The sequence below is a fragment of the Montipora capricornis genome, chromosome 5 (genome assembly GCF_036669925.1).
Source record: "Montipora capricornis isolate CH-2021 chromosome 5, ASM3666992v2, whole genome shotgun sequence".
NCBI classification, from domain to species: Eukaryota; Metazoa; Cnidaria; class Anthozoa; order Scleractinia; family Acroporidae; genus Montipora; species Montipora capricornis.
In genome coordinates this window covers 5,444,894-5,457,883 of record NC_090887.1, presented here as the reverse complement: position 1 = coordinate 5,457,883, position 12,990 = coordinate 5,444,894, and the positions used below count along the sequence as shown (strand labels likewise).

The 12,990-nt window shown below is 38.9% G+C and overlaps 1 protein-coding gene across 3 annotated transcripts in view; it reads left to right on the top strand.

Moving 5' to 3' along the window:
- Positions 1 to 330: 330 nt before the first annotated feature.
- Positions 331 to 12,990, top strand: part of LOC138049234 (uncharacterized) — a 29,126-nt gene continuing 16,466 nt past the window's right edge. The window contains exons 1-4 of one of the 3 annotated variants that reach the window (XM_068895412.1): positions 331 to 492; positions 1,980 to 2,136; positions 3,545 to 3,755; positions 9,680 to 9,756. The gene's annotated coding sequence lies outside the window, so the exon portion shown is untranslated. Of the gene's footprint in view, positions 493 to 1,979; positions 2,137 to 3,544; positions 3,756 to 7,605; positions 9,757 to 12,124; positions 12,183 to 12,990 lie in introns of those variants that run through there. The other 2 variants (XM_068895413.1, XM_068895414.1) reach the window with 2 other exon arrangements.

The following is a 12,990-nucleotide window of genomic DNA, read 5'->3' as shown; positions in this document are numbered from 1 at the left end:
TTCTTTGTTACAAATAAAAGCACATTCAGAATGAAACCATCTGCAACTGGTGAAATGAATGACAAACGAGTTTCAGAAATAAATACCAATGATGACCGCCTGTATGCGAGTGACTTGAATGACAAGCAATCAGTACTCTCCTTGAATCGTGAACAGTCCTGCCGAAATATTGCAAGACAAAACACTCCAGGGGTCAAGTGTTCATACAGAACTTGTGTAACGCGAGAGCTAAGGCTCGCGGTTCTTAACAACTGAAGTGGAATGGCTCTGGTCTATGACTGGATAACTTTTTTCATTAAGTACCTCATTGAACGTGTTATTTTATAAACTGACCACGAGGCAAAGGTTATCACTTTCGTCCCTCCAAAATGCTGATAAGAAGTGAACTACATCTAATGACTCTTGTCTGTGTTGTCTTTTCGGCTAATGGATTTTGGATGTCACAGAAGCCAACTCCGCCGGTAAATGAAATCAAGACGCCAATAGTAATTGGTAACGTAAAATTCTTGTTTTTACTGAGGCTCTATTGTTAAGTACTCTTCCTTATTGCGCATCAAAAATAACGACACCAAATTATTTAGTTTCATAAGAAGGGTCGTCTTAAATTAGAAACAATAAGAAAGTCATAAAAGGACTCAATACTGAAATCACTGCTCTCGCGCAAACTGATCTACTGCTGATTTGCCGGGAGGATTTTGCAGCCATGCAGGACCTGAACACCAGAGAAACGGTATAAAATACTTGTATTTGTCGCGGCAAAGACAAAACACTAAAAGAACTCAAGAGGCTCTTTACTTAGCCAAAATGGTTATTACGAGAAACCTAAAAAGCCGTTTTTACTTTATTTGCATTTTATTTTTTGCTCATTTGTAGAAAGGTTACGTAATCTAATCACGTCTCAGACAATTAACCTGTAGATTTTGCTGTCGCTCGTCTGTTGGGACAGCTTTATGTTCCCGAAGGGAAAAAAAACATTCGTTTCTCTTCAGGAGCTCATCAGGTGACCTCTTGATTCTCTTATTTCATGTATCCCTATTTACGTGCGGTACAAATCAACCATTTTGTTTTGTTCTGTTTTTTTGTTTTTTTTTTTTAATTTTTTTGCAAATGGCCAAACTGGTCACTTAAAACTCCAAGGTCGAGAATACAGAGAAGCTATAACTGGATAACGTACAAAACCAAAAACAGGCCTCTGCGCGGGCCTTTTTCTTGACCAACAATGGAACTTACACATAAGAAAAGAAAATATTCAAGAGTACAAAGGTTCGGGAATCTCAGCTTACTGAACGTTACGCAATAGTCAGGAACTGTCACATCACCCTCCAATCACGAGACCGGTAGCAGTGTCACGCAACGCTCTCCCCTCTCTTTGTCTCCTCACCTACAAAGGAGGCAGAGAAGAGAGACCCTGGGAACAAGGTTGAGACCGTGACCGGTAAGTCAAGCTCCATGACTGGGGCCTGCTCTCAAGTTAACAGTTTTTTGGAGACTAAGCGGAGCGATGGACTAGCATCGCATCCAGGGAGGAGTAGAAATACTCCTAGTCGCTTCATGCTACAGTAACCGGAGATAAGCGCCGGCCTGATGGGCCACTAAGGTCGTAGCAGACTTTACCTTTAAGCGGAGCCTGACGTGTTTTTGGCACGAGTAGAGGCCTCCCGCGATGCAAATAAATTTCGCTTGTTTTCTGCTTACTTAGCAGGAAGGGCATGAAACTAATTATAGCGGGATGTCTTGTTTTAAGGATGCGGTCGACCTAACCAACCGTGCCTCATTTCAACCAGTGTAGCAGGCGTTCGATTGCATACAGGGGATGGAATCCAGCGAATGATAATTACCACGAACAGCGCGCGCGTCTCGCGCGCGCTCTATGAATTTGCGTGTCAAACGCCTATCACGCAGACTTGAAGGATATTGTACTTTTTTTTCTAAAGTGTAATTATGACCTAAATTCATTAAAACTTTATTGGTTTTATCAGTGCCCGGTACAGGCGGAAGTCAACTGCAGGCAAAGATCAACAAACCGGAAGCACCACACTGGTATTGCACCAAAAAGACATCGGATTACTTTACTTTATGGCTCAAGAAAACCTTTTTATTGCCTCTCGCTGTAAACTGCTGGGTTGACAACATGAGGTACTTATTGGTCTGGTACATATAGCTATATCAAACGAATTGATAACAAGAACTCGCTATTGGAAGATTTGAAATATTTCTGTTAAGAAAAATTCTCCATGAATTGTTAGCTCAAAACTTCAAATTTAATCCGAAGAAATAAACCGGAAAAATGACAAACTCGTTAAAAAATACAAAAAACTCTTGCATAAAAACTAAAACTTGTACGCGTCAACAAAATAATTTGAATTGGTTGTTGCTAGAATTCGCCCTTGTCACATGGCGGCCATATTGTCCCGGGAGACGGTAAACTGACCAAAAGGGCTTTGTTTTACCACGCTAAGCCTCGCAGTGGAAATCATGGGGGCGAGGCTTGGCGTGGTAAAACAAAGCTTTTTCGGTCTCCCGGGACAATATGGCCGCCGTGTGACAAGGGCGAATGGATACTCTAAAATAAGGTGAGCAGGGGCGGATTCAGAGGGGGGCCGAGGCGGCCGCGGCCCCCCCTTTCAGTTCGTCGGAAAATTTTTTTTTGTCAAAATATACAATAATTTTATCATTTTGTAAGCAGTCTGTTGGAGCTTCTGATTTTTTTAGCTAAAGCGTGATTTTTCGCTAATAGTATGACCAAAGTTGTGCGAATAAACTTTCAACTTACAGGCGTTAATATTATCCTTTCGAAATGAGGAAGAAGACTGGATGCGAAATACTTGTCTACAGTCAGCCTATCTTACCGAGACTGTAACAACGTAAAATCTTAATGCCTATATACATAATCATATATATTTTGTGGCTTTGAAGGGAAGAGTCAAAAACCATGCATAATTATAACCATAACTTATAAGTTTATTCAATAGGGAATCCTGATACATTACGTTCCAGATATTGCACCAGAGTGCATGTAAGAGTACCCAAATTTTCAAATTTTCTGGGGGGGGCATGCCCCCAGACCCCCCTAGAAAGTAGCGCCTAAGGCGCTACTGAGGCGCGCTAACGCGCTGATTAGTATTCTTGTTCGGCCCCCACTTTCAAAAAATGCTGGATCCGCCCCTGGTGAGACACTCAGTTTTGTGTTATACAGTGCCAAACGATCTCACTAAAGTGAAGAAACTTCGATCTCACTAAAATTTTACCAAGTTAAAAGAAATCTGTGAACAGATGTGGTCTTGGTTTAAAAATAGACACTTTTCTAAAGGCGATGAGGACTAGGCCAATTTGGGTAAATCTTACTCTTGGGTCACGGACTCATGTATCAACCCAGGCCTGGTGGGTTTTTAATGACGTCATGTATTTCTGACCGTCGTTTCTAAAAATAACGTGGGTAAAATTCAGGGGCCCGGCCATATCCACTTATCTCCTTCTCTGTCTAGTTATTTTTTCTTGCGGAAGACTACAACTAAGACATTGGTTTTCTTTCAACAAAAATCAGACTTGTGTATAACGAGGAAACAAATACCGTCGAGAACGCGCCAGGCGTTGAAACAAGAGTTCCCGGATTTGGTAACACGGACACAATTGACCATCTGGATACAGATAATCTGGTGGCCTAGTTTGCTCCCATGACAGATATTATGGTGTCTTGGGGATACGACGAGGTGTGACTGTCAGAGCAGCACCATATGACTTCAGATACGGGCCTGGTAAGCTATAAACCTTTTGTCCCGCAGAATACGTTTGTGAGCAAGCGTTTTCCCGAGATTTCATGCCTTGTGAGAAAAAACAAGCGACTAAATGGGGGTTAGGAGAGACGGATTTAGTAAGTTGGGGCCCAGGAAATGATTCGCTTACGTTTGATTTGATTGAGGGCTTGGAAATAACTGCAGAATACCCGTCCACTATTGTTCGATATTGTGTTATTGAAGCGGCATTCTTTGAAGAAATACACGCCATTGGTGTGCAAATAAGTGTTCGGGTATTCCTCAGTTTAGCCGCTTGTGGTCTGCCTTATAAGCTTTAGAATTAAAGTGCGTTTTCCCAGAGTCGTTGCATGCTTTCGAAAGGTCTTCTTTTGGAACTCAGTTTGGGCACGGTTAGCAAAGCGTCGTGGGAAAACAACCACAGTTAGCAAACCCCCAAAAACTTCTACATAGTCACAATCAGAGTATTTCACAAAGCGGAAGGACCTCATCGAGGAAACTTACTCAGCAAACAACAACAAGACGATCACGCTGCTCAGTCACAGTTTAAGATGTCCTTACACTCTGGTTTTCCTGAATAAACAGCCTAACAGCTGGAAAGACAAGTACATTTTCCAGTGGATTACGCTGTCAGGTCAGTAATGTTTCGATGTCAGTTGCAAAATAAAATTGACAAGAAGTCAACAGCCCTCACTTATGAAAGGGACCCGTTTCTCGAAAGTCCCGAAACTTTACGGGCCATTTTCAGGTCTCATAATTCCCTCTGTATCTCAAGAACGAGAAGATTTGAGAAGTCAATTTTCACAGTCAGTTTGCTTTTTGTTACCTTGAATTTCGGCCCATGATACGTGACATGTTCTCCTCCAATCAGAAAACGTATTTGAGTTGGGAGGTATAACAAATCTCATTGACCACTCCTGATAGGGGCTTTTCAGAGCCAATGAAACAATCAATGGAACGACAGGACAGAACAATAACAACTGTAAGACAATACCAATGGTCCCTATTGGAATTGAGCCTGCAGGGCTCATTTTCTTTTATTTAAAACTACATGCAAAAGAGGCTTATGGGTCAATTCAATACAAAGCGACCCCTTAGCCTCGTTCATGTGGCAAAACCGCTGATAACTCCGATAAGGGCTATTGGCCGGAGGCAAACAAGTTGGCTATAAGGCGATAATTTAAACCAGCGACTACCAGGATCAAATTCAACGAGTGGTCGGAACCGGTCTTGAACACGGGATTTCCAAATCTCAAGGTAAGCGCTCTAACCACTGGGCAGTAGGCTTGGATAAATTCTGCCAGCAGAATTTCGAGAAGAATAAGCGATTTTTGAGCTGAGCATTCTGCCGGCAGAATAAAGCATTTTTGAGCAGAATTTTAGCAGAATAAGGGAAAATTAGCGGCATTAATGATATGCATAACGGTTGTAGGAAAAGTGTAAAACTAAACAAAAAACAAATGGAAAATACCTTGTGTTTGATTTGATTATTTGACCTAAAGTAATATGAATTATATTATTATTGTATAGCTGTGTATAGTCCTGTAGCGCTGTGTATAGCCCTGTATTGCTGTGTATAGCTCTGTACAGCTGTGTCTAGCTCTGTATAGCCCTGTATAGCCCTGTATAGCTCTGTATAGCTTTGTATAGCTGTGTATAAAGCTGTATAGCTATGTATAGTTCCGTATAGCCGTGTATACCCCAGTATAGCTGGATATAGCCCTGTATAGCTGTGTATAGCTCTCTATAGCTGTGTATAGCTGTGTATCGCTCTGTCTAGCTCTGTATAGCTGTGCATGTCTCCGTATTGCTGTGTATAGCCCTGTATAGCTGTGTATAGCTCTGCATTCCTCTTTATAGCTTTTTATAGCCCTGTATAGCAGTGTACAGCTTTGCATAGCTGTGTATAGTTCTGTGTAGCTGTGTATAGCTCTGTATAGGCCTGTGCAGCTGTGTATAGCCCAGTATAACCCAGTGTAGCTCTGTATAGCCCTGTATAGCTCTGTATAGCTCTGTATAGCCCAGTACAGATTTGTATAGCCCTGTATAGCTGCGTATAGCTCTCTATCGCTGTGTATAGCGTTGTATGGTTGTGTATAGCTGTGTATAGCTCTGTATTGCTCTCTATAGCTATTTACAGCACTGTACCGTTGTTTATAGCCCAGTATAGCTGTGTATAGTTCTGTATAGCTGTATATAGCTCTGTATAGGCCTGTATAGCTGCGTATAGCCCAGTATAGCTGTGTATAGTCCTGTTTAGCTGTGTGTATAGCTCATTATTGCTCTGTATAGCTATTTATAGCCCTGTATAACTGTGTATAGTTCTGTATAGCTGTTTATAGCTCTGTATAGGCCTGTGTAGCTGTGTATAACCCAGTATAGCTGTGTATAGCTCTGTATAGCCCTGTATAGATTTGTATAGCCCTGTATAGCTCTGTATAGCTGCGTATAGCCCAGTATAGCTGTAACCGAAGTTACGGATATTCATGTTTGCTGGTCTTTATTGAAACATCCACACTTTACGGTACTACATATAAACCAGAAAAATAGAAGAATTAGTAAACGAAACTTGCGAAAACGATAGCTAACAAATAAGGAAAAGAAACGGATAACACGAAGAAAGATTTACCTTAACGGTGTCCTGACTCAGCGAAATAAAACTTGCTGCTTATAAAAACTTCGAGATATTGGCATAAAAAACGTTGACCTACAGTCCCAGACATAATTGTTGGGACACTTCTACCTCTTCCTTCCCTCCCAATATTGGTGTGAAAGATTTAGTGACTGAACTGCGATAAACAACATTGAACAACATTGAGAGGAGCAGGGAACGCACGAGGAGGAAACAGAAGATGTTGACATGAAGTGTCCCAACTATTTATGTCTGAGAGTGTAGGTCCTATTTATTCTAAAAACTTGACAAATAATGTCGCAACAATACAAATGAGTAACACTATGAAGAATAACGGTGAGCTGCAAACAGTGAAACAGGACAATAACAAATACTAACGACTAATGAAGTAGTGTTAAGCACCCAAAAAAGAAAAACACCTAATTAAGGAAAAAACAAAGGCTAAAGAAATCAAAAAACGTGTATAGCCCAGTTTTGCTTTGTAAAGCTGTGTATAGCTGTGTATAGTTCTGTATAGCTGAGTATAGTTCTTTATAGGCCTGTATAGCTGTGTATAGCTCTGTATTGCTCTGTATAGCTGTTTATAGCCCTGTATAGCTGTGTACAGCTTTATATAGCTGTGTGTAGCTACATGTATAGTTCTGTATAGCTGTGCATAGCTCTGTATAGGCCTGTATAGCTGTGTATAGGTCTGTATAGCCCTGTATAGCTCTGTATTGCTGTGCATAGCTGTGTATAGCTCTGTATAGGCCTGTATAGCTGTGTATATCCCTGTATAGCTGTGTATAGCTGTGCATAGCTCTAGTCTATGTATTTAGATACCAATAATATGTATGGTTGGGCTATTGAGTCTGTAATTACCAAGAGGAGGTTACAACTTATTGTTAACAAAAAATTGATTAACAACATCGACTTAGCCAGCTATAAAGAGGACAGTAAAAAAGGAATGATATTAGAAGTAGATCTAGAGTATCCTCAAAAGCTGCATAATTGTCATAACGATTCTCCATAAGAAGCTGAAAAAATTAATGTCACAAGAGAAATGTCATCACCATATTGCGAACAAATAAGACAAAAATACAAATTATACCACAATTGGTCAAGTTAATAAACTGATTCCAACTTTATCCAACAAAGAAAAGTATGTACTACATTACAGAAACATACAATTATACATCAATCTAGGATTAAAAATAACTAAAGTACAGAGTGCTTGAATTCGATCAATCTCCATGGTTAAAGCAGTACATCGATTTCAACAAGGCACAGAAAAGAACAAACGCAAAAAAATTCATTCGAAAAGGCCTTTTTAAAACTTATGAATAACTCAGTTTTTGGAAAAACAATAGAAAACATCCGTAAAAGAGTAGACGACAAACTCGTAACTAGCAAAGAGAAACTATTAAAACACAGCTCAAAGTCAACTTATGTACCATCGAAAATATTCAATGAAAATCTAGTAGCAGTTCATAAGAACAAAGAAACACTAACTCTTAAATGGCCGGTATATGTAGGAATGTGTATTCTTGATCTTTCAAAGACCTTAATGTATGATTTTCACTATAATTATATCAAACAAAAGTACAATGATAAAGCAAAATGATTATTCACAGACAGACTCACTGACTCATGAAATTGAAACTGATCATGTGTATCAAGACTTTTGGAATGATAAAAATAAATTTGACAACAGTGATTATTTACAAAACTCACCATATTTTGACAAAACCAATAAGAAAGTTATAGGAAAGTTTAAAGATGAGGCTGCTATCACTGAAAACACTGTTAAACAAACACTATTAAACGACGAACAAATATATCATACAATGAAAATGAAAAGTCAAAGTCATGAATTGCTTCGACGATAAACGATACATATCAGATGATGGGAGACAATCGTACGCATATGGACATCATAAAATTTGAATTTGTGACGTCACGCCACAGCTGTGGTGGCCTACATACAAGTTTCTCAAGCAAAGTCTATTTTTTCTGAAATACCTCCTAAAAAAGCAGTGCTTTTTGTACCCCAATGTAATACGATTGTATGAAATCATCACGATAACCACTCTCCATCACTCATTACGTCACTGCACAACTGTGCGTGTCTAAAACAATCTGGATGACAAACTTTACCGACAAACTTTACTTACAAATTTTGCTCACAAGTAGCAATGAATGTAGTGTGATGCATCAGACAATTTATCATTTCGGATTAGTTAAAATTCACGGGAAAGCCCCTTAATGTCACGCTATAGTGATAATGTGAATACTTAAACACACTTCAGTCTAGATGACAAACTTTACGCACAAACTTTACTCACAAACTTTAATTTACTCATAAACTTTACTCACAAACTAACTTATTAGTATGAATTTATGAGATCAGTTTCATGGTGAACCCCCATTCTTTATTTCCCAGAATGTCATGCTATGGTGATTCTTTGCTGTTCCATTTGATTACGCAAATATTCAAACGCACTTTTACTTTCGAAAATTTGAGACTAGCCAGAAGAATTGATTTTTGGTTAATCGAATGATAAAGCAAAACGATGTCATTTGGCGATGTAATCAATTTGTTATATAATAGTTAGATGACTTTAAGCAATTGTGTGAAATCACCTCAAGAACATCATGTATCCGTAAACAGAAGCACACTCCATCGCTTGCTAACCGCAAACCGCTTTTAAACCGCTTGAAAACGCAATGTGGTTAGCTGTGATACTTAAAAAATTATAAAATCAAATAGTTTTCCAAAAATTATAAAATAATATAGTTTCCATAAAATGATTACCATAAAATGATGATAAAATTGAACTATCAAATGGTAAGTAGTATAGGAGTTGGTCGGTTTTGGGAACATTAAAAAGAAAATGTCCCCGAACCGCCATCTCCTATACTACTATGGTCGATACACCAAAAATTTGAAGAACGAAAAACAGAGTGTCTTTGAAACATGTAACTTAGCAACAGAAAGTGTTGAAATTCTGACGTCTAGAATTACCTGTGAGTTCCAATAAAGTGTCACGAGGGAATCGGCACTGGGGATGAAGTTTGTTTAATCAGGTTACAGCTGTAGTTTTTTTTTTCTGTGTATTTGCACAATCAATTTTCCTCTGTATTTTCGAAATGTTCCAGAATATTCTCTAAACACTACTCTAATTATACCTTAAACACACGTGAAAGGGATGTGGGTCACTAACAAAGCGACCAATGGGCATGCTTTTCAGTTAATTATGTTAATTATTGAGTTCGAGGTTTCATTTTCATTTTCCTTCGCTTCTTTAATTGCAAGTGTGATTTGTCCGCGAGAAAAGGTCTACTTGTCAGCCTCCCACAAAGTGATCTCATCTACGAAGACACACTTTTCTGGTAAGATAACTTACTTTTGCACGCAAGTGATGTGAATTTCACTCTTGTTTGAGCGATTCATTTTGTTTGTATACTTGATGCAGTAACTGTTGTTTAACTGTAATATGACATGTAATATGAAGTTCACGGGAATCCATCGATGATCAATTTTGCTCTAAGTGATTGATGCATTACTCTCCATTCTGAAAACTCAAATGAAGACTTCTCACCAGACTCGATGTGTTTGACCTGGAGTTGTTTCTTGAATAGCAACCCAGTTCCCCCTCCTCTACGACCTTGGCGATTGCACTGTACAAACTTGTGCGTCTCTGTCGGAATGAATTCCATTTTCGCAGCAGCATCTTTATCGGTAAGCCATGTTTCGGTAACTGCAAAGATGTCCATATCAGCACTATGAATGAACTCTAGTAAAGCTGCGGTCTTTGACTTTACAGCTCGAACATTGGCAGTGCATAAAGTCAGAAGAGGCGAGTGTTTTCCACGATCAGGCACAAACGGCGTACGTTCCACGACAATGCGTCCACTGTTATTGTTAGTGGGACGGGAGGTGTCAGAATGAATATTTAAGTAAGTTTCCGAAGGATTATGCAAATTGACCGCTTCTGCAGAATGAAATCCATTCAAGTTAACCAAAAGAGTAGGAAATTGATTCGCCTGCCTTGAGCTCTCTCGAAAATCTGTCACAACAACAGAGATAGGTCTTTTCTTTTTCGAACCAGCTCGGCATCCACGGCGCGTCGGTTTCACCTATACAACTGTACACAACTGTATAGCTCTGTATTGCTGTGTCTAGCTCTGTATACCTGTGTATATCTCTGTATAGCTGTGTATAGCCCTGTATAGCCCTGTATAGCTCTGCAAAGCCCTGTATAGCTGTGTATAGCTCTGTATTGCTGTGTATGGCCCTGTATAGGTCTGTATAGCTCTGCATTGCTCTGTATAGCTATTCATAGCCTTGTATAGCAGTGTACGGCATTGCATAGCTGTGTATAGTACTGTGTACAGCTGTAGCTGTGTATAGCTCTGTATAGGCCTGTGTAGCTGTGTATAGCCCAGTATAACTCAGTATAGCTGTGTATAGCCCTGTATAGCTCTATGTAGCTCTGTATAGCCCAGTACAGATTTGTATAGTTGTATAGCTGTGTATAGCCTTGTATATAGCTGTGTATAGCATTGTATAGCTCTGTATTGCTCTCTATAGGCATTTATAGCACTGTACCGTTGTTTACAGCTCAGTATAGCTGTGTATAGTTCTGTATAGTTCTGTATAGCTGTATATAGCTCTGTATAGGCCTGCATAGCTACGTATAGCCCAGTACAGCTGTGCCTGTCTAAAACAATCTGGATGACAAACTTTACCGACAAACTTTACTTACAAATTATTTTGCTCACAAGTAACAATAAATGTAGTGTGATGCATCAGACAATTTATCATTTCTGATTAGTTAAAATTCACGGGAAACCCCTTTGATGTCACGCTATAGTGATAATATGAATATTTAAACACACTTTGATCTAGATGACAAACTTTACTCACAAATTTTACTCATAAACTTTACCCACAAACTTTAATTTACTCATAAACTTTACTCACAAACTAACTTATTAGTATGAATTTATGAGATCATTTTCATGGTGAACCCCCATTCTTTATTTCCCAGAATGTCATGCTATGGTGATTCTTTCCTCTTCCATTTGATTACGCAAATATTCAAACGCACTTTTATTTTTGAAAATTTGAGACTAGCTAGAAGAATTGATTTTTGGTTAATCGAATGATAAAGCAAAACGATGTCATTTGGCGATGTAATCAATTTGTTATATAATAGTTAGATAACTTTAAGCAATTGTGTGAAATCACCTCATGAACATCATGGATCCGTAAACAGAAGCACACTCCATCGCTTGCTAACCGCAAACCGCTTTAAACCGCTTGAAAACGCAATGTGGTTAGCTGTGATACTTTTGGTCCATACACCAAAAATTCGAATAACGAAAAACAGAGTTTCTTTGAAACATGCAACTTAGCAACAGAAAGTGTTGAAATTCTGACGTCTAGAATTACCTGTGAGTTCCAATAAATTGTCAGGAGGAAATCGGCACTGGGGATGAAGTTTGTTTAATCAGGTTACAGCTGTAGTTTTTTTTTTCTGTGTATTTGCACAATCAATTTTCCTCTGTATTTTCGAAATGTTCCAAAATATTCTCTAAACTCTACTCTATTTATACCTTAAACACACGTGAAAGGGATGTGGGTCACTAACAAAGCGACCAATGGGCATGCTTTTCAGTTAATTATGTTAATTATGGAGTTCGAGATTTCATTTTCATTTTCCTTCGCTTATTTAATTGCAAGTGTGATTTGTCCGCGAGAAAAGGTTTACTTGTCAGCCTCCCACAAAGTGGTCTGTTCTACGAAGACACAAGTAAGATATCTTAGTACCGACTTAATTTTGCATGCAACTGGATCCGGGGATATATAAAGTAACAACGAAACTGTAGCATCGCACCTCAAATAACTAGATTTGTATTCAGTCAACATTTTCTGACGTCTACCTTGTTGTTGTATAAGATGTGAGTTTCACTCTTGTTTCAGCGATTCATTTCGTTTGTGTACGTGATGTAGTAACTGTTATTTAACCTAGTAGTATGACATAATGGTTGCTTTCAGTTCACGGAAATCCATCGTTTCTCAGGCGTGAAATAAATGACCCTGTGGTAGTTTCCTTACTTTTAGTCTTGGGCTACAAAATGTCTTGAACGTTTCCTGATCGTTTTTGGGAAGCTTCTGCAAGTACCGGAGCAGAAATTAAGTAAAACAAAAGAAACAAAAGACAGAAACAACAGAAGTCCAAATAAAGACTAATCCCAAGTGATCAAAAACACAATGCTTTCCGGTACCTGCAGAAAGACCCCGTTTTGCCTCGTTAACTCGTGTTACGAATTGAATCGAGATGGTTGTCCAACCTCGTTAGGAGAGAACCCTGGGAACAAGGTTGGATCGTTGTCTTCTCCATACAATTTATTATTCCGCACTTTCTGAACTTTGCGAAACGAAACTATGAAACTAAGTACTTTGATAGAGTAATTCGCGAAAAGAAAACGATTCGTCTGTTTTGTGAAATCGGAAAAGCTACAATTTCAATTGTTATATAGCTGAGTATTTTCCCCCAACATCGCGCGCTCTCATTGGTTACTTCGAGGTCACATGACATCTAACAATAAAACTATTTC